Below are 21,281 nucleotides of genomic sequence, written 5' to 3' on the forward strand. Positions count from 1 at the left end.
TACTTATTCACACACATCTGACTAATGTCAGCCGAACCCGACAATATCGGCTGATTCTGATGTGACAGTCTATGGGGGCCCTAGATGATGGTCCTTGGCGTTAAGGATCTAGTGTTTCCCGTTTCAGACTGCCGATGGTTTAATTCTCCCAAACATGAGCGGCCTTGATTTCTCTTAAAGGAGTTGTCCACTACTTTCACATTGATGCCCTATATCAATGTATGATCGTCCAGGGTCCCGTACCAGGAACCCCCAAAGATCAACTGTTATCTGTGGCGGTGGCGGCCGCCGGACGGGAGTCCTTACCTGCGGTGCTTGACCGTCAAGTTGTAGCGGCTGGCGCTTGTTACTGCACATTTGCCTCCTATTCAATTCAATGGGAGGGGATGTGCAGTACCCCGCGGTGGCCACTACAGATGGACGGCCAAGCACCGCAGGTAAGGACTCCCGGTCGGTGGCACTGATAACAGCTGATTGGTTGGGGTGCCCGGTGCGGGAAACCGGCCGATCATACATTGATGCCCTATTTTACGGATAGGGCATCAATATGAAAGTAGTGGATAACTCCGTTAAGCCATACCTGGGGAAAAAAACAAAAAAAACATGGCATGCGGATCCAAATACGGACACCGGTACCTTTATTTTACGGACGTGTGAAGGGGGACCTGTGTATGGTGGACTTTAGGACATCTTTCCATGCCAATTTAAAATCCAACAAATATCTCCATGTCAGAAATCGAAAGCTAATGCTTTTAGGTTTCTACTGTTAATATACAGTTAACCATACATCCGTTCATGAATTACTTTTATTTATTTTTGTCTGCTGGACCCATTTTTTTGGTCCATAGATCATTTTTTGTGTACAGTCCATATTGTATCTGCTTTTCTCTTCCTGAAAAAGATTCTTCTCTACTCGTGCTCATTTAAACCGTAAAATACTGACGCCATTTCATTGGCGAGTTTGAGCCACAGCATGATTCAAAGTAGGACAATCCTCCAATATTTTTATCTATTTCAATTGAACCTTCCAAAAAAAAAAAAAATCCAGTGAAAAGGCATTGATTGTATTTGTATTTGGGATGTGATCTATGCATAGATTATAATAAAGGGCGCACGTGCAACAAAAAATGAATCCGTGAAACTTTCATTAAAAAAAAAAAAAAAAAAAAATACTTGGCGCAGAAGTTTCTTTCGGATTTTTGTGTCTTCCCGTGTAGACGTTCCCCAGTGATTGTATATAGAAGTTCTCGGATGACTGTGTTGGCGAGTGAATTGAAGATGGGCCGGTGCTTGTGACCTGACCGGGCAGCGCTGGTGCGATCCCGTGTTCCTGTAAAGCTCTCCTATTCATCTCCTGTTTGCTCAGCTGAATACAATGCCAGCTCTGACCTGCACATTCTCTGCCTCCTCCCGCACCCCGGGCCCGCTGCACTTTATTATGCTTTTTGTTCCACTGAAAAACGATTGTCAATCTCCCACACTGTTACAGCTTTGTCTTTTGGTCTTTCAGGTATATTCATCAGATTGCTCGTAGTGGGTGCTTCACTGTAAAGGTTACGAAACGCGCTGCTTAAAACTAAGCAACTGAGAAGGAAGCCGGGAAGATTAAAGTGGAAATTGACATAACTGTAATTCAACCAAGCCAGGGGTTCAGATGGAGAAAGTCTCTGATTCAGTTAATCAAATTGTCAATCAAAATCATTCTTTCAATTTCAAAAATTTTGCTTTGAATTTAAAATGTTTTTCGGAGCGATAACTTTTTTTTTTTTTTGTTGGAATATTTTATGTATATGCCTTTCTTTGACCTAAATTCTGTAAAGGTGAGGCTGCACATAATCCGTATTATGATTTTTATCAGGACAGACCGTTTTTGGTACAGTATAAGATCAGGATTTTCTGTGTTGTATTTTTTGGACTGATCCTCTTTATAATCTATGGAATGGTAGTTGCTCGGGTCTCCATAGACATAAGATTTACATTTCATGCATGTAGGTGCACGTTATTAGGGACTTCAGGGCTAATAGCTGCTTTTATCCTTTCAATTCAGTGTCTGCAGTGTGCTCCTTGGCTCCCTCTGGTGGTGACTATAAGCTCCCAAGATTGTATCATTTGATCGCATCTCTGTGCAGAAGACTTGACGTTTTGCATTTTGTTAAATGATTTTTGGTATAACACACATACATATACATAGTGAACTGTGATTTAGTGGGATATCTAAGCTCAGTTGGGTCTCTGTTTGCTAGGTTGCAACTTTTCTCCCCGTAGAAATACATGAAACCTCTCCATTGCTCATTGACTTCTCTCCACTGTCGCGCTGCACATGTTACAAAAATTGCCAGCAATCATGATACAACATCATTGTATGGAGTAACACATTTTCACATTTCTTAAATAAGCAGGAAGTTGGTCCCACAATAACTCCTGCTATATACTAAAGGTAGCCATACGCATGCGACAGATGATGGGCTCAGCCGGCCATTTAATGTGTGTGCATGGGGGGGGTCCTAACTCTCCCGCTGCTAATAGAAGGGGAAAAAAAATTGGAGTTGATTTCAACATGAATGATACTTTGTTTTGGTTTTTTTTACAGAAGGGGGTCACCTGAAGTATTTGGTAGCAGCTTGGTCCTCTCTCTTTATTGAAAACACATATATTAGACAGCCATTGAAGGTGGCACCGTAAAGGGGGAGGCCTTTTCTAGAGCTGCCCTACATACTTTATCACTGTACTGAATGTGTATCACTGATCTCCCTTAGGCCATGTTCACACATCATGGTTTTTTTTTCAGCGTTTTTTGATGCAGTTTGTTATGCAAATTTTCAGCTGCCTTTTGCAGTACCAGCAAAGTCTATGAGAAAACAGAATTCTCTGTTCACACTTAATGTTTTTTTGTTTGTTTTTTTTTTCCAGTATTTTGTGCTTTGCATGTTTACTTGTTTTTTGGAAAATAGAGCATGTCACTTCTTACAGCGTTTTTTCACCCATAGGACATAATGGGTGGTGAAAAAAAAACGCATCAAAATTTGTATCAGCGATTTTGATGCCAAAATAGAATGGAGTTCTGTTTTTTTTCACAGAACTTTATGTACATGCATAAAAAGAGACAGAAGCACAGTGAAAAAAACGCATAAAAAACCCCCACCAAAACTGCAAGAAAAATCCTGGACAAAATGCCCTTGAAGATCAGGTTTTGCTGCCGAAAATTGACACAAAAACCCCCCCATGGTGTGTGAACATAGCCTTAAGGCCACGGTCCCACTATCGGTATACGGTCAGTATTTTTTTTCAGGAATGGGAACCAAAACCAGGTGAGGAATAATCAGAGAAAAGGTATAATAGAAACAAGTCACCAATTCTGCATTTATCACCCACTCCTGGTTTTGGCTCCCACTCCTGAGAAAAAATACTGACCAAATACTGATAGTGGGGCCGTGGCCTTAGAGAAAGTGTTGCGACAGGGAAGTCTCTGGCATGTCCAATGTCAGATCCATTTGTTCCCTGGAAGGTAACCTGCTGTCAAAGGATAGAACCGTCCAAATTAGGGTTACACCTTATCACTGTTTACTAAGTGCCTAATGTTTATATGTACCATTCCTTCTTACTTACAGCAGGGTATATGCTCTTTTTGTTTCTATCTTGGGGGGCTTTCACATTGCATTTAGGCACCTGTTGAGTTGCCCCGTCAGGGCTTACGTCTGAACAAGGGCTGTGGAGTCTGAGTCTGTGTCCATTTTGGTGGAGTCGGAGTTGGTATAAAATGGGCCGACTCCAACTCCTAAAATATATCATAAATTGGGTTCAGTAGTACAATGCAGGATGTGCTGTAATTTTTTTCATAAGAATTTGGGAAAGTTATGACGTCCTATAAATGTCTGTTCTGTTCCTGCTCTAAGGGTCTCGGCTTTTAGTTGTGATGAATCTGTGCTGCACTTTATGTACACGCTCAGTAGTGAGGAGTCGGAGTCAGTGGTTTGGCTTACCGACTCCACAGCCCTGGTCCTAACCCCCCGATATCCAGGATTCGAACATATGGGCTGACGGGGCCGTATACTGTAATGGTGCCGACACAGCGAACTTGTGCTCTGTCGAGTATTCTTTTCGGGAGTGTGCGCCTACTGGAGGTGGACATTCAAATGTAGTAGACTGCTTCTGGGTGTCAGTCTCCAGTAGGCGTACACTTCCGAAAACGATGCATGATAGAGCACGTTGAATCTGCCGGCACAATTTGTGGTCCTGTTTTGTGGTGGGTTTGGACATAAGCTCCTATGAAGAGGCCTGAATGCAATGTGAAAGCACCCTTAGGTTTTGTCTGTTAAATGGCCACAGTGTGAAAGTGCTCTTACAGATTGCACGTATATCAGCTTGTGCTCCGGCTCATTTCTTTGGTTTTACTTTAGTTTTTTGTACTTTGTACAAACAGGGCCATGTCTCCCTTTTTTGAGCTAGGCTTTTCATCTAAATAGCTTCCCATGGCTGGGTGTCTGATCAGTCTGGCTTTGGTCCTGCTCTGTCCCCATCTATATTGGAGGTAATCTAATACAAGGTTTTAATATTAGAGGATAGGACCAGCCCAATTGGGATACACCTTGTCGTGGTGGGATGGCGTTTACCTTTTACATGCACTAGTAATATCTTACTTACTATAGGGTATATGCTCATTATGTTTCTGTCTTAGGTTTTGTCTGTTCTCGGAGGAGTCCGGTAGCGGCTCTTTGATAGAGCGCACAGCTTTCCTGTGTATGAGGGATTCTGGAGAGATGGTTGTTGGCTAAATTATTTTTTGGTGATGCTTAAGTGGCTGACATCTATGATAATGGCTTCTCTCTTATAACACAAGGATTGTGCATGTTGAAATTCAACAGTCCAATCCTTTTTTTTTTTCTTTTTCCCATTTCGTCCCCCTTTTCCTGACTCCGATTAGTGAAAAGTCATTACTTCCCCATACACATTAGATGGTCGGCCTGTCCCGATGGGTTCGGCGGACATTAATGTTGTGTGTGGCCAGCTCTTCAGTGATACAATATTGTTGCATCTTCTGTTTTCCAATAAAGGAGTCCCGCAGCCGATCCTTTTTCTTGAGCTTATGTCTTTTGCATGTTGCTTTATCACTGCAGTGGGTAGAAGATAGTTATTTAATTAGATTAAACTAGGACAGCTGCTGGTTGAAAGTAATACAATTAGAGATATAATTACCCCTGCAGACCATTGTGCTGTTTTAGGATGGAACATTGAATCTTCATAATGCAACAAAAGTCTTGCCTGCTTATTGGATTTCACTATATTATAGGCATAAAGGTCTCTCTGTGGTAATGTTAGCTGCTGAAGATCGCGTCTCCTCCATACTGAGAGATTTGCATAATACATTTGCACAGTTTCGCCCTGATTTGTCATGTATCATTCTGAACGCTTGATGCTGGAAATTAAGACTAAATTACAGGAAATATCGGCAGGAAAGAGCCCTGGTAATATCTGCTCATCTCTTAAATGTAGACCTGCGAGCAGCGGAGGCCGTTGTATACCGGTGCACAACTTTAAAAAGAGATCATATCGGACCTGTTCTTGATTTTAACGGTGCTCCGTGATGGAAAAGTCTCATAGTCTTTAGTAAGTGGGCAGCTCCTCACAGTATTCCCATTATGGAAAGCGTAAGATGCGGAATAACTTGCTAGTCAACGAGGTTCTGACCATTGGGACCCCCCTACCCGAGCAACTCTGAAAATGGGCTCTGTTTTGAGTCTAGGGTGCACTTGCTCGACTTCCACTCCAGTCTATGGGATTGTTGGAAATAGCGGAGCGCTGTCGTCTATGGGACTGCTGGAGAACGCAACGAATGGAACTGAGGACAAGCACGGTCCTCAGCTGTCAGTTCGTTATCCCCTCTCTTAGGAATTGGGAGGGACTTTAAGTCTGGAAATGCCCTTTTACTGGGTTGGAAGGAAAAAAACCCACAGAATTCAGGACAATTAGATTAAAACGGATGTCTACCTTTTTAAACCTCTTGGGAACGTAATATCGTTGGGGAGCGATTTATCAGGGACCTTCATCAACAAAATGAACCTTCTGGAAACAATATTGACTTCAATGGCACGATTGCCTGTACACGTCATGTCCGATTATTTCCAAAAAGGAATATCCCCCTTTAGTCAGGACAAGTGCTATCCGTCATTTTGACAGATAGTACTAGACCCTATGTTGTTCTGTCAGGCCGTGCACATGTCTGAATTTTCTTTTTGGACAGAGCCGGTTCGGGGGGGGGGGGGGGGGAGGGGGGGGGGGGAATGCTGCAGGCCAGAGTTTGATCCAATATTCTGATCGCACACGGCCATGCAAGTCAATGAGTGTGTGCAAACCATTGGACTGCACTCGGATGATATCGGAGTGCAGTTCGATTTCGACGGACACAATGGAGAAAATGGAGAATTTCTTTTTCTCCATCTTCTTCCCCCGAGAGAATTGGAGCAAACTCTAAGCAAATCACACTCTGCTCAAACTTTTCATCAATCAACCCAATTTTCTCATATGAGAAAAGTCATTTGCACCTAGCCTCAGGTGAGGACTTTCCTTAGTATTGCGGTCGTAATCTGTATAACATGCGTGACCTGCTTACCTGTGAGGACTGAGCTACGCCTTACATCGACCGACCCTCATTAGCCGTTGAAAAAAAATATATGTCCGTGCCAAAACGTGCCTTTTTTCTTTTTAATTCCTCTTCCCTCCTGTGATAATGAGGGAGAGGAACAAGTAAATATTGTTTTGAATAAACCCCCCTAAATGATCGATGTGATATTTAATGACCTTTAGTAATGTTTCTTCAGGGACAAGAAACAGCTGTATCTGCTGAAACTGTTCTTTACCCAAGCTGCCCCCACGAGCGCCTGTACTTAGTTATTAATGGGAGCCCCCAACAACCCCAACTCCCCCTGCATCTGGCTATTATCCTCATATATTATTTACGACTTTATGCCTTTAGTGGATGACCAGGAGCTTTGTTGCATTATTTAAAGTGGAAATATTGATTTCCCTATCAGAAGCGCCCATTTGTTTAAAACCATAGGAAAAAGCAAATCTATCATGTAAGTGGATAGGGCTGGATAGTTAGCCATTGATCACTTAGTTTATGCCATTTAGGTGTAAATTTTGATTTTTATTTTTTTGAACTTTGCAATAGTGGTTCTTGTCAATCTGGGTCTTGGATGGCTCTTTTTTGTAATCCTAAAAGGAACACAACTTATACCGCGTTATGCCATGTGCAGAACACTGGCTCTGAAATCTAGAACAATATTTTATTTCAATATTTTTTTTTTCTTTGTGATGTCTATATACATAAATCGTACTTTTTCCCTTCCTCCACCTAAATCCCAGTTTCTCGTTTCTGACATTCACAGTCTGAGTACGGTCCGCGATGTCTAGGTCTGGAGACTAGTAGCTGGTCCGAACTCTACACTACCGGCAATCGGACATTAGGCCGTACTCTAACGGGGAATATCAGAAGCGTGAAACCTGCCTTAAACGAGTCCTAGCAGGAGGATTTACCCCTATTAATTATCCCACTTCGGTTAGTGTTGTAAAAATATCTTTTTAAAGTTCTATCCAATAGTTTTTCGAACAAGCCTTAATGAAAAGTACTTTGAAAAACTCTGGCGCCACATGAAATGAAGGTTCCTGTGTCCGCTGGGTGGGTCTGTCCTAGTCAAGCTTCAAGCAGACCCTGGTCTTTTTAATTAATCTAGAGATGAAAAATGGAGCATGCTCAGCAGTTTCCGGTCCCAGACTCACTTCAGCGTCATTGAAGCTGGTACATAGAGTAACCAAGTTTTGCCCGTTTAATACGGAAGAGCCACCATTGTGCGCATGCATCAGGTTTTAAACTCAAGCTTCCCGATGATTGACTCCTACAATATGGCAAAGCTTAGTGAAGATTGACCAGAACACTAAGAGGGTCCAGATTTACTCGAAGGACATCTGATCCTGTACTATATTTGCATATCGTGCAGAATTTTTTACTTTATGTAGGATGTGCAGCCCTACGATTGTAGAATGGATGTAAACCATTGGTGACAAGCGGCAGTGAAATGGTTGAAAAGGTAAAAATCCTGCTGACCCTTTAACTGCTATTGAAGACTTGACATCGATATTGTGTCCAAATCTATATACACCTTGTAACACCAGGCATGAGGCTTTGTTAGCAGTAAAGTCTTGTGTATGTGTGCAAAGCCCAATGTTTGCTTTTGTGTGCGGCCCTCGGAAAGCAAGCGGCGTTCTAAATTAAATTTTACTCTGGATGATTCACAGCCCAGGCGTAAAACCTACATGGAAGGAAGATGGGAACATAAATAACCCAGAGCACAAGATTTCTAATTAGAGTAATCAGATATAATAAAGAAATGGGAGTCTACATGACACATCAATGTGACTCTGCTCTACAAATGTTAAAGGGAGGACATGTTATCGAGCTTATTGCAGTCATTCATTAATTCATTCGTCTGTTTTTTTTTTTTTTTTTAAATCCTGCGTTCCCTTCTTGGTTTAAACATCACCTGTCACCGCATTTGGGACCTGACACCGTATGACCATGGACACTTAAAATTACTTTTCCGCAATCCATATTATTGAAACCTATTTTGAGTATTATATAGAGAAGACGTCCTACTTGTGCATTTGCCTAAGGCTAGGTTCACACACATACAGTGATTTCCTGCTGAGCACTATCTCCGTTTCCATTGTAATCCCCGAAAAACAGGATTCCAGTGGAAACCCCGATGGAATAAGTTTTGGGTCAAAATTGTGCACCACTCCAAGGTGCATGCAGTCTTGGTGCAACTCCCCACAATATTGCCAAATTACTAAATCCAAAAAATCCAAGGCAGCGGATGTTCTTCTCCAAAAGTAGGTCTTTATTACGTCACAGCATATACAGGATAAAAGACGACGTTTCGGCCACGTAGGACCTTTTTCAAGCCATATGCAAAAAAAGAACACCGTAACTTTCGGGCATTTCAGACATGAACAAAAATGTGCTCCTCTTTCAGGGTTTCCGTTGGAATTCTGTTTTTCAGGATTTAAGATGGAAACCCCAATGCAGTACTCGGCAGAGAGCACTTGTATGTGTGTGAATCTAGCCTCTCATTAAGGAACTGCGAGCAAAGATCTGCTTTGATGCTGAAAGAAGTTTTCCATATTCCCAGGTATACAAATTGGGAATCTGCCCACTTAAAGGAGAAGGACTAAAGTTTCCCCACCACGTGTTCACCAAGGGGATACAATCATTGCCTCACATTTCTGAAGGTTCTGTTTCTGTTTTTGTGTTTTTGGATGCCCAAAAGTTTTGACTTTTTGTGGAACTTCGCTCCTTTGTCTACACACAAAAATAGTTTTGTGGCAATGGCCAATTTGTACACTTGCTCAACCCCTGAATGGAATCCTTGACCTTGTGACTCCTTGGGTAGGAATGATTTGTCTGTACATAAAGGGGTTGTTGGTTACATACATTTATTTTTTACAAAAACAAACTTCTTTACTGGATCCATACTATACCTTCGTTCTATTGCTTTTCACCCACCGGTCTCCTTGTTTGGTCTTCTGGTGGGCCATTTCAGCTGTTTTTTTTCTTTTTGTCTGCAGCTGTCAAGGGCTGTCTGATCTGAAAAGATCTACTAGTACACTCTTCCAGCTTGGATGGCATGTGACTGCTGCAGCCCATCACTGGCTGCAGCGGTTAACTGAATGGAAGTGTAAGTGCAAAGACTGAGGAAAAGAGCAGCAGAATGGAGGGGGTCATATTTTTAACTATTAGACCCCCTCCATTCTGCTTCTCTTGTCCTCAATCAGTCTTGGATGGATGGATGGATATTTTTTTTATTTTTATTATTGACGCGCCCCTGGGCCTGCTGTGTCGCGCAGCGTCTCGCGCACGGGGGCTTACCCGGAACCGGATCAGATGAGGGTTGTAGTCTCCGAGTGGCGGGGACCCGGTCCGTGCCCAGGGAGTCAGACTAAGTGGCGCTGTATTAGCGGTAGATGTTGGACGACTACGCCACCCGTTGAGTACAGCTAAGGAGCTGCTGCTGCAGGGCAGACCGCTGAGGCCGGTGGTAGGATTGTGCAGCGTGATAGTATAACCCCCAACTGGAGGGGTATGGCCTCAGGGCAGCCGACGTGGATTTTGGGGGTAGCAGGAACCACTCAGAGACGGTGCGGTGTAATTCAGGGTCTTTACTGGTAACAACGATAGACCCTCCCGGAGTACTTGCTAGCGAACGGGGCCTGGTCAGTCCTTGAGCAGATGGGATCTCCCCTGGCCAGGCGGAGTTGTAGGCCTCCCAAACTGACTGTACTCTTCTGGCTACCTTGCTAGAAGCGGATATAAGTAGCCCACGTCCCTGAGTGTACCGTGTGGTGCTCACCCGTATGGCCGGTGACTCGGGGCCTTCTAATGGCTTCCGCTCCACGATGGCGGTGCTGGTCCCATGCGTGTGACCGTGCCTTCGGGTTTCTTGGCCAGAGGACCTGCAATCCCCTGCCGGTCGGTTTCTGCTGCTGGGTAAGAGTTAGTCCCCACAGCCTCGGACGCCGGGTCCGGTAAGAAAGCTTCTCACTCAGGGCGAGCTCTGCAGCTGCCAGCCCCTGACTCGTAGTAGTATTGCTCCCACTGAGCTTCTGCTGTTTCTTCCTATGACTGTTTCTTGTCTCTACTCTCCTTGACTGACTAACCCTGCTTCAGCCCCGGGTTTATATAGGGGAAGTTCTTCCCCTCCCAGGACTGGGCAGGAGGTGTGGCATGCATAGGATCCCTGACCAAGAGACCTCCCACCTGCTCTCAGACATAACATTGCTGTTACTGTGGAAACCAGACCCCTGGGGTGCCACATTATCAATAGCAAAATTAGTGGACATCCCTTTTAACATATGATGTAAGACTCAAGAATTTAAACAAGTATGGAAAAACAAGAAGTCTACCTTTTGATGCTATCAATCGGCATCCTGACGGCCTTCCCTCACCCATAGTCACCTATATTTAAAAGTTTACTTTTAGTATGTTTTTTTCTTTATTACTAGATGACCGTGAGGGATGCCATCTGCTGACCATCAACCCATAGACTATCATGTAAAAAAAAAAACTTTTTTACCTTTTTATTGGATAGATATTAAATTGTACAACTTGACCCAACTGAATCAAACTTAAAGGGGTTGTTGCTACTGGACGACTCTTTATGAATGGCATCCGAGTGTTGCATAAAATAAAACAAAAAATGTATATGCCCCTCCCAGACCAGTGCTGCGCTCCTCCGCACGGAGACTGGCAAGCAACACCAGGTTCAGAGCGGATAAGCTGCGCTGGTTCAGGAGTGAAGTGTGCATTTATTTTATTTTTTATGCAGCATTTTTAGGTTGTGATGGGTCTTTTCAATAGTGGATGACACATATGTCTAAAGGGAATGTGCACCTATCTCTGGTTTTGTTCCTGGTGGAAATAAAGCGCAACGCTCCCAGGAAAGAATACCTCTGTAATAATAAATGATTCCAGTGAAATGTGTATTCCTCTAAACCCCACCCTGCATGATGTTACAGCTGCGTACAAAATAAATAGTTTTATAACCATATGCATGAGGTTTTGAGATCCCCTCCCCCCCCTGCGGATAAAATATATGTAGTAAAAAAATATTAAAACCAGTAGAAATTTAAAAATTAAAAAAATAACCCCAAAAATGTATATTTTTTCCTTTGGGTATTTATATTTATTTCTTCACCTGGTTTTAATTTTTTATTTTTTTATTTTTTTTCTTCTTTCCATCCAAGATGCTGCCTTCTACCAGAATGCCAAAAAAAGAGCAGCCCTGGCACTCTTGGATTAAACACTTTCCAATCCGTAATGAGCCGCAGACCCTGCTACACAAAGCTTTCTATAGATGTGCAATTGTACAGTTTGTTGTCCATGTTCAGGGTATTGAACGCCTTTTGTTATTCATTGTACGGCTAGCTGACACATTTGTGTCATTGAAACCATTCAGTGTGTTAAATGTGTACACTTCGGTGGCTCACTAAATACACACTCGAGGCCTGAATAGGGCTATTTTGCAGTGTTTGTGTTTGATTGACAAAGAGCTTTGGTACTGGCAATGTTCTGTAACCCTTTCAACGTGATCGCGTTAAAAGAAATTAAATAGCTAATTTACTCTGCTGTCACCAGCTGCAGAATGGCCTTTTTTTATTTATTTTTTTTCTGTAGTGGGTTGGATGTAATTTTTCTTGAAATTCTGGGGAATGAGACATTTTTCCTACGACGTTGAGAAATTGGAAATTCACCCTGATAAGTCAAGTCGATTCTTGTACTGGAAAAATTCCTTTTTAATCTAGAATCTGATCAGTCCTGAAATTGCAATAGTCCAGCGCTTAAAGGGGGTTTCCTATGAACCCTCTTACAAATAACACTGTGCTTGGTGTTTGAAAAAGAATATTATTATTTGTACAATTCCTTTAAAAGGGCTCAAATGTGCATAGTTCCCTCTCCTTTTATTTTTTTTATTTTTTATTGTGATCCAAAATTTTCCAGGCTTCCACTGATATAATTACTGGTCCCATCTTGAAAAAAACAGAGATGAGAAAGGCTTTTAGTCAATCACTGGCTCATCTCCAGAAAGTAGAGACAAGTGTCGGAACAGACAGGAGGTCTTCAGGATCGGCGAGGGTGGAAAAAAAAAAGTTTATAGTGGTATAAAATAAGAAATTAAGTATTTTATGTATTGGACAACAGTGGCTTTAAATAAAAATGAATAAATCTTGAAAAGTTAACTACACTTATCAACATTGAAATTAAAACACCAAGACAAAAAAGTGGTGGAATTATGGAAATTGCAGGCTGGATAGAAATATTACTCATATGCAAATAAAAGGGGAGGGGGGGGGTAGAAGTAATTTTCAAAACATTTTGATCTATTAAATATCAAGTATGAGCGTCACACGCAGAAATCCCCGCACTTACACATTTTGGCTGCTACAAGTGAGTTTATTAATGGCTGTCTGAGGAATGTTCTGCTGTGCTGGATGCACCTTGGGAAATTGTCAAGATCCACTACTGGCAGCTCCCTTTTGTAAGTGATTACCACTGACTTTCCAGATGTGCTCGATGGAAGATAAGTCTGGAGATGCTGAAGGCCACCTTTTAAACATATCTGGGACATCATTGATCAGCAATTGCAAAGAAAGCTGCCAGCAGTGGATCTTGATGATTTTTACAAGTGCAAAACATTCCTCAGACTACCATTAAGAACCTCATGGATAGTATGCCAAGGCTGGAGGTTTGCAAATTATGAAAAAATAAAAACTGAACTTTCATACCATATGTACAGTATATACACAAACCTAATTTACAAACACGTGTGTATATATACATACCTCAACACCAGGAGGGAAAAGTCATGGAATTCTGTATGGATAGACATGTTAATGATACTGAATATATTGAGATGGTATGAAAATATATATATTTGTTATACATAAAAAAAAAAAAATTATATATGAGAGAGAGATGTGCAACCTTGATTTTCATCCATTAGTGTCGTTTTCTTTTTGCACTCTCCCTCCATTGCTATCGATGCATTCATCGGCTGCCCCGCACGACTAAGTGCAAATGCGGTTTTATGATTCTTTCTCTCGCCACGTTTCATAGCGGAAAAAGGTCTATTTTGAAAACTCTTTTTTTTTTTTTTTCTGTTTTAATTGCCATGGAGCAGGTGGCATTTACATTATTCCACATTTCATGTTCTCTAAATGACTCGCTTGCATGCTCAGATGTTCTTTACTGTTTGTACTCGAGAGCAAAGGAGTCAGCCTGTTTACTGTCTGAGCACAAGAGACAGAGCGGCTACACAGCCCTTCCTCCTCCCAGCAGTGGTTACATGCAAGAATGGCACAAATGTTTCCTAATGAAGGCTATTGTGCATGGAGACGCGTTGGGTTGGGAAACAATGCTCTTCTTGTGTCCAATGTAGATTGCACCAGAGAGCACAAACACCCTTCACTTTCACTCCATGCTCCCGCCCCTGCACTCCAGCTTGGCATCTTTGTATGGTTACGGGTGTGGCCGCAGAAGGCACCCACTGATTGTTGAGACTGTTAAATTTAGCACAACGAATTCCCGAGCGCTTTTATGCTGTTGACTTCCTACTATGTTAGAGAAGTGGAGAGAGTCTTAGGAATTCTGCAGCGACTTACGAGGCTTTGGAAAAAATGTAGGGATTTAAAGAAAACCTGTCACTTGCCTTTAATTTTTTTTAACCTAATGTAAATGCTGCTGTTCTCCTGACTCCGGTGTTGTGTTTGTTTTGTTCCTGCGGCTCTGTATTCTTGAGATATGGCTTCCTCTTTCCTCTGCATATATATTAAGTCGTCTTAGCCAAGTGGACATGATTTTTATGATCCATTCGGAGGACCACGCCCAGTTGGATAAAAATACTAGATTTATATACTAAAAAGAGAGGGCTATATCTCAGGAATGGAGAGGCGTAGAAACAAAGTGAAAACTGCTCCAAATTCAGGAGAACAGTGGCTTTTACACCAGGTAAAAAAAATTACATACAGTTATATGAAAAAGTTTGGGCACCCCTATTAATCTTAAGCTTAATGTTTTATAAAAATTGGTGTTTTTGCAACAGCTATTTCAGTTTGATATATGTAATAACTGTTGGACACAGTAATGTTTCTGCCTTGAAATGAGGTTTATTGTACTAACAGAAAATGTGCAGTCTGCATTCAAACAAAATTTGACAGGTGCATAAGTATGGGCACCCTTATCATTTTCTTGTTTTAAATACTCCTACCTACTTTTTACTGACTTACTAAAGCACTTTTTTTGGTTTTGTAACCTCATTGAGCTTTGAACTTCATAGCCAGGTGTATGCAATCATGAGAAAAGCTACTTAAAGTTGCCACTTGCAAGTTGTTCTCCTGTTTGGATCTCCTCTGAAGAGTGGCATCATGGGCTCCTCAAAACAACTGTCAAATGAACTGAAAACAAAGATTATTCAACATAGTTGTTCAGGGGAAGGATACAAAAAGCTGTCTCAGAGATTTAACCTGTCAGTTTCCACTGTGAGGAACATAGTAAGGAAATGGAAGAACACAGGGACAGTTCTTGTTAAGGCCAGAAGTGGCAGGCCAAGAAAAACATCAGAAAGGCAGAGAAGAAGAATGGTGAGATCAGTCAAGGACAATCCTCAGACCACCTCCAGAGAGCTGCAGCATCAACTTGCTGCAGATGGTATCACTGTGCATCGGTCAGCTATACAACGCACTTTGCACAAGGAGAAGCTGTATGGGAGAGTGATGCAAAAGAAGCCGTTTCTGCAAGCACGCCACAAACAGAGTCGGCTGAGGTATGCAAAATCACATTTGGAGAAGCCAATTTCTTTTTGGAAGAAGGTCCTGTGGACTGATGAAACAAAGATTGAGTTGTTTGGTCATACAAAAAGGCGTTATGCATGGCGGCAAAAAAACACCGCATTCCAAGAAAAACACTTGCTACCCACAGTAAAATTTGGTGGAGGTTCCATCATGCTTTGGGGCTGTGTGGCCAATGCCGGCACCGGGAATCTTGTTAAATATGAGGGACGCATGGATTCCACTCAGTATCGGCAGATTCTTGACAATAATGTTCAAGAATCAGTGACAAAGTTGAAGTTACGAAGGGGATGGATCTTTCAGCAAGACAATGATCCAAAACACCGCTCCAAATCTACTCAGGCATTCATGCAGAGGAACAATTACAATGTTCTGGAATGGCCATCCCAGTCCCCAGACATGAATATCATTGAATATCTGTAGGATCATTTGAAGAGGGCTGTCCATGCTCGGCGACCATCAAACTTAACTGAACTGGAATTGTTTTGTAAAGAGGAATGGTCAAAAATACCTTCATCCAGGATCCAGGAAATCATTAAAAGCTACAGGAAGCGACTAGAGGCTGTTATTTTTGCAAAAGGAGGATCTACTAAATATTTATGTCACTTTTCTGGTGAGGTGCCCATACTTATCCACCTGTCAAATTTTGTTTGAATGCAGATTGCACATTTTCTGTTAGTACAATAAACCTCATTTCAAGGCAGAAACATTACTGTGTCCAACAGTTATTACATATATCAAACTGAAATAGCTGTTGCAAAAACACCAATTTTTATAAAACATTAAGCTTAAGATTAATAGGGGTGCCCAAACGTTTTCATATAACTGTATTTATAATAAATGATAGGCCTGCTTTAAAAGATGGAAAGCACCAAAACACATTCTCATAGGATATTTTGATTTACCCATTAACAGGTAGTTTCCACAAAGTTGTCAAATGCTGGCTTACTTGGCACTTCTTTCTGTGTCCCGTCACTAAACATCCCCTTGATTTTACTATTTGGGGATTCAATGACTAACTGCTCTATATACTAATGCAGTCTCAAGGGCCTCGTCCAACTACTCACACTGATGGCTGTAATTTCCATTTTCTGCTTTTCATTTGTTTTCTAGCTTCTCGTTGTCTTCTCCCTCCCCGTTTCGAGGGGATGCACATCTGATTGCATTACTCGTCCCACTTCTGAATACCTAGGACTCGGCCGGCTTCCTGTTGGAAAAAAAGAGTGAAAACATTCTCTTGTGGTGATCAGTACAAATTTTGGAATCTCTGCTGTATTTTTACACACCTGCATTTTTTTTATATTTTTATAGGTTTTATCGCAGGATTTTTTGTCTTTTAACTACTTAATTACAAAGCACCCTCCCTTACCAATAACTCTGAATTTATGTGGAGAAGCGCTGAGCTGTTGGAGGTCCAATGGGCGAGTCCCATTAAGATGACAGCAGAGTAATATTTCTTAATTAGCTGCGCTTGCCAAGCAACATTGCCCTTAGGAGAGTCATATGGGTGTTTGCCTTTTGTAGTATTGTCTCCAACTGTGGTGTAACAAGGCAAACAAACTTGTACTGAGAGCAGGAATGGAGCGGTAAATCCTCTGTGTTATTGTGGAGGTTTTATAGCTGGATGTAAACATTGGTTGTCAGTTGAACCCTTGTTCAGCTTTATCATCCCCCAAATTTCCCTCAAGCTGCCAAATCCCTTTGGCTTCGCTTAACGCAGGGGTGGGGAACCTCAGTCCAGAGGACCGTTTATGGCCTCAATGAACCTTTTTTCCCATCAGCTGTATTTTGAAGACCACCAGCCCTTTCATTTCTTCTTGCTCTGTGAGCACGCACACACGTGACACATCGAGATGAGGTGGTTTCCCTTGTAGTCAGACAAAACATAATGTTTGGCCTAGATCACCGCATGTATTTCACAGCCTCCCATTTTATTTTTCATATCTGTGGTAGATGGAGCACACAAAACTAATGTTGGCCGAACAAGCTCGGTCAACACTCTCTTGAGTACGGGAGCCATGGACTCCCGTGAATACTTCCAATTCATTTATTTTCTTGGAGATGAGCCGCCACCAGACATGTCTAACGTTGGCTCTCATAGAGAACACTGGAGCACTTGGCCGAATGAACACTCCTCAGTATGGGAGAAATGGCTGCTGGCCAAACGATTGGTTGAAGCATCATTCGGCTAATGACCTTCTCATGTGTATGTTAAGCTTAAAGGTACAGCCACTGTTGCTTTTCTTCTGAGATGTCATTAAGGGTGGCAGGGTGTTCATTGCCGGGAAGTCCATTAATCCCTGCAGTAGAGGGGCCCATGGTGCTACTTTGTACCATTTTTAATTCGACGCTCCGTTAAGTGTGGAAAGAAACACTTTTCCTGGCAAATGGATGGCTCCCCAGGTTAAGTTGCCAATCAGCTATAACATTAAAATATTGTGTATTTACACTTTGTGCGGCCAAAACATCTGACTTATAATGTCATGTCATAGCTTGAAGCTTGAGAGTCCCAATGCAAAATCTCCCAGCAGGAATATAGCTGAGGAAACCTTTTTTAGGCCCCCTAGCTCTAGCTCTAGGATTCACGTGCAGCTACAACCCTTGCGACCATTAGTTATGCCCCTTTTGACCCATTGGGGCATGAATTCCACAAGATCTCTAAAGGGATCCTGTGATTTCTGGAACTAAAACACTAGCAGCAGATCCCTGTACGTCTTGTGTGCTGTGAGGTGGGGCCTCCTTGGGTGAGATGCATGTCAATGAGCCTTGTTGTTGGTGTACTAGTCCTTTTTTCTTCTTCCCTTGGATTACTTTTGATAAATTCTAATCCATTCATACCAGAAATATTCCACAACACCTGCCATTTTGGATGTGCTCTTGGCATCACAATGTCGAAGTCCTCTGCACACTCGCCCATTTTTCATGCTTTCGGCACATCAACTTCAAAAGCCGACTGTTCACTTGCTGCCGAGTATAATCCCACGCCTTGACGGGTGCCTGTGTGACAAGGCTACCGATATATATTCCTCCATAACTATAAATCCACTGACAGGTGAAGTGATTGGTGTATGTGCATTGGATTTACACTCAACTGTTGCCCACGTTTCTGGCTTGGTTTTATTTATTTTTTTTTAGCGTTCTCTTAACCACGTTGTTCTCTTTTATGTCTAAACCTTGACACAAATTTTGTCATTTCCTAGAATTCGCAGCCATTGATGGTAATATACAACTCGTAGATGTATTAACAAATCTGTCACGTTTCCTGCCTGAGGGGAGATCAAAAAATGAGAACTCGTGCATATGACCGGAGGTGAATCTGCTAAAACAGCCCAAGGCTAAAATGTGTATTGGATATGTGTTGAGAAGTAGTTCACAGTGCAAGTCTGCTAGGACCTGGGTTTTATATAGAATATTGTCTATATTTTGCATTCATTACATGGATGAGTGCAAGCGGCTGTTACTTGCTTTGTTGCTGCTTTTTTCCTCATGGTGAAACCCCTTTTTCCAAGACCTGTTGACCCCCATATTGTCATAGCAGTAGGGAGAGTATTTTAACTTTCCCAAATTCTCGGTCATCACCACTACCGCAAAACTTAGTTGTGTGAACTTGGACTGCAATGCACAGAATGGCCGTGGGTCTTCTAACCCAAACTTTACACCCTCCTAGGCAAATATGGGGTCTTGGAGGCCTGCACCCACGTTCGTACATCGTGCTTCATGCTCTGCCTCATGAAGATCATCCGGTTACTTTCTGCTAATACGTACCTGGACTCTAAGGTGGTTTTTGCTCTCGTGTCTTTTTACAACGTGCACAAACTTTCCATGCTAGAATTGCAGAATTTGACCAAATTTTTGATCCAGTGTGAATTAATCTGCTGTGCAAATATGCAGGCAATTTATAGTGCATCTTTTTACTGCAAATCCACAGCATTTTCGCAATTAAAATGTGCAACAAAGGCTGACAATTTTTGCCACTGCATATCTCACTGTGGATTTTTTGTTAATTTGCTGCTAGGAAATTCCACAAATATTCTAATTTTTTGAAAACCTCATTAGTATTTTGCAAAAAATAATCTGCAGCCACAATATCCCGGCCCCAAAGATTTCATAATTTTTGCAATGCGTAAATCCGGTAAATACCCAGCACTTAACCCAATCCGACTCAGTCTTTGCACAGGGGTCCCCTTCTGTCTGTGTCCACTCCTGGGTTACCTAATTTGCAGCAGATTATTTAGTCCTCTGCATTGTGATACTTCGAAGCAACCAGAGATCAATATCTTGGCGACGACTTGTTTACACCATTAAAAAAAAAAAAAATAGAAGAGCCGTAACTCATGCCGGGCGCCGTCCATGCTACATTGTAGTTTTTGTAGAGGGAAAGGTCATTTTCTTCCTGTTAAATATGATGTTCCCTTAGTCCAGTGATTGAGCAGCTATTTCTCCCTCATCTGTAGCGCGACGGTTCTTGCTGCCTGCCAAATTTGTTTGCGCCCAAAATGGTTGTCGATGCAGCATAATCTATGCGATGGGCCCGATGTATTTATTATGTTCTGTTCTTACTGCAGCGTTATCCCTGGAGGAAGGAAAAGGTGGCTTTTTCCTGTGTGTGTTATTTCATTGGTCCTTGTGGCCTGGAAACAGAAGGCAGGGGCGCCTATCTATCCATAAATCCATGCAAACTGGAAACGCAGCAGCAGCCAGGACTAAGTACATTTTATGCATATTTTGATGCAGTTTATCAGCCTTTTATACCATTTATTATCTAATTATAAAAAATTTTATTACTCTTATCTATACTCTTGTGCTTGGATTTTTATCTTTCTGGCTTTGGCACAAAGAACAGTCACTAACACTGCTTGACTAATTCTGGTCTTAATTTCACATCTAATAATTCAGAAAGTCCAATAATTTTGCACTTTTTTACATTTGTTTTGTAGCTTTTTTTTTTTTTTTTTTTAGGGATAGGATGTTCCAACTAAAAAAAAAAGTGGTATAGACTTTTCTATGACTTTCTTATTAATCCAAAAATATATTTAAATGGGCTTTGGCGGACTTTTAATATTTGACCTATGCTTAGAATAGGTAATCCGTATCAGATCGGTAATGGCCTGCCGTTAGTTACCCCTACCGAGCAGATGATTGCCGGTGCCGCAGCCTATTGGAAGTGGCACAGCTCTATACATGGTGTAGTGGCTGTGAATGGTACTCCAGGCATTCTTCCATGTATTTGTAGTATCATTCACTGCCCCTACACAACATTCAGAGCTGTGCCACTTCTGTTTCACTTTATATCAGCTGATTGATGGGATTCCCTGGAGTTGGACATCGACCTATATCCTTTTCAAAGGAAAGGTCTTCAACATTAGGCTGCTTTCACACTTCCAACTTTCCATGATTGACCACAGGTCTTCTGTTCTGAGCTCTACAACCTCGGCAGACCCTAAACTAGTCAAGAGATCTTTGTCTGTACTTGAACTTTGGGACTTTTTTGGATGTGTGGAATCAGCCTTATTCAAACACCCCCCTTTTTAAGTTAATCTTTATCCTGGATTTGATGAGCAGATATGTCTACGTAAACTAGGACAGCAAAGTTGGCCCTCCGAATGTCAGGTGTGACCCATTCTGTCTTCTAGAATTCCATGGTTTCCTTCAAACTTCATGTGGCGGATTGAAGGTGATAATTCTCAGAGCACATTTCTAGGTTACCAGTGGTTGTCGCCTTTACTATTCCCCGTATACTTTACACCACAGTGTTTACTCCTTCGATGTCTTTAAAGAAGCAAGGAATGTGATCCTCGCATAGTCTGTCTGATTGGGCAGGTACCGGAGCAATGTACACAGCGCCACTAGCTTCTCTTATTGTCTTTGTATTTGAAGAAAACATT

The 21,281-nt window shown here is 42.0% G+C and overlaps 1 protein-coding gene and 1 long non-coding RNA gene across 8 annotated transcripts in view; one reads left to right on the forward strand and one right to left on the reverse strand.

Moving 5' to 3' along the window:
* The window catches only part of RBMS1 (RNA binding motif single stranded interacting protein 1), a 383,160-nt gene that overhangs the window by 295,974 nt on the left and 65,905 nt on the right, over positions 1 to 21,281 (forward strand). The window lies entirely within an intron of this gene.
* On the reverse strand, positions 3,380 to 16,845 carry LOC141160882 (uncharacterized). 2 transcript variants are annotated; one of them, XR_012250556.1, is made up of 4 exons: positions 16,766 to 16,845; positions 16,464 to 16,603; positions 6,608 to 6,716; positions 3,380 to 5,108 (listed from the first exon to the last, which is right to left on the reverse strand). It is a non-coding gene; the product is annotated as an uncharacterized lncRNA (long non-coding RNA). The 2 variants fall into 2 exon arrangements; XR_012250557.1 differs by having other exon boundaries at positions 16,683 to 16,782.

This window comes from Phyllobates terribilis, unplaced genomic scaffold (genome assembly GCF_046119375.1).
Source record: "Phyllobates terribilis strain yellow unplaced genomic scaffold, ASM4611937v1 Scaffold_9__5_contigs__length_417890890, whole genome shotgun sequence".
Lineage (NCBI taxonomy): Eukaryota > Metazoa > Chordata > Amphibia > Anura > Dendrobatidae > Phyllobates > Phyllobates terribilis.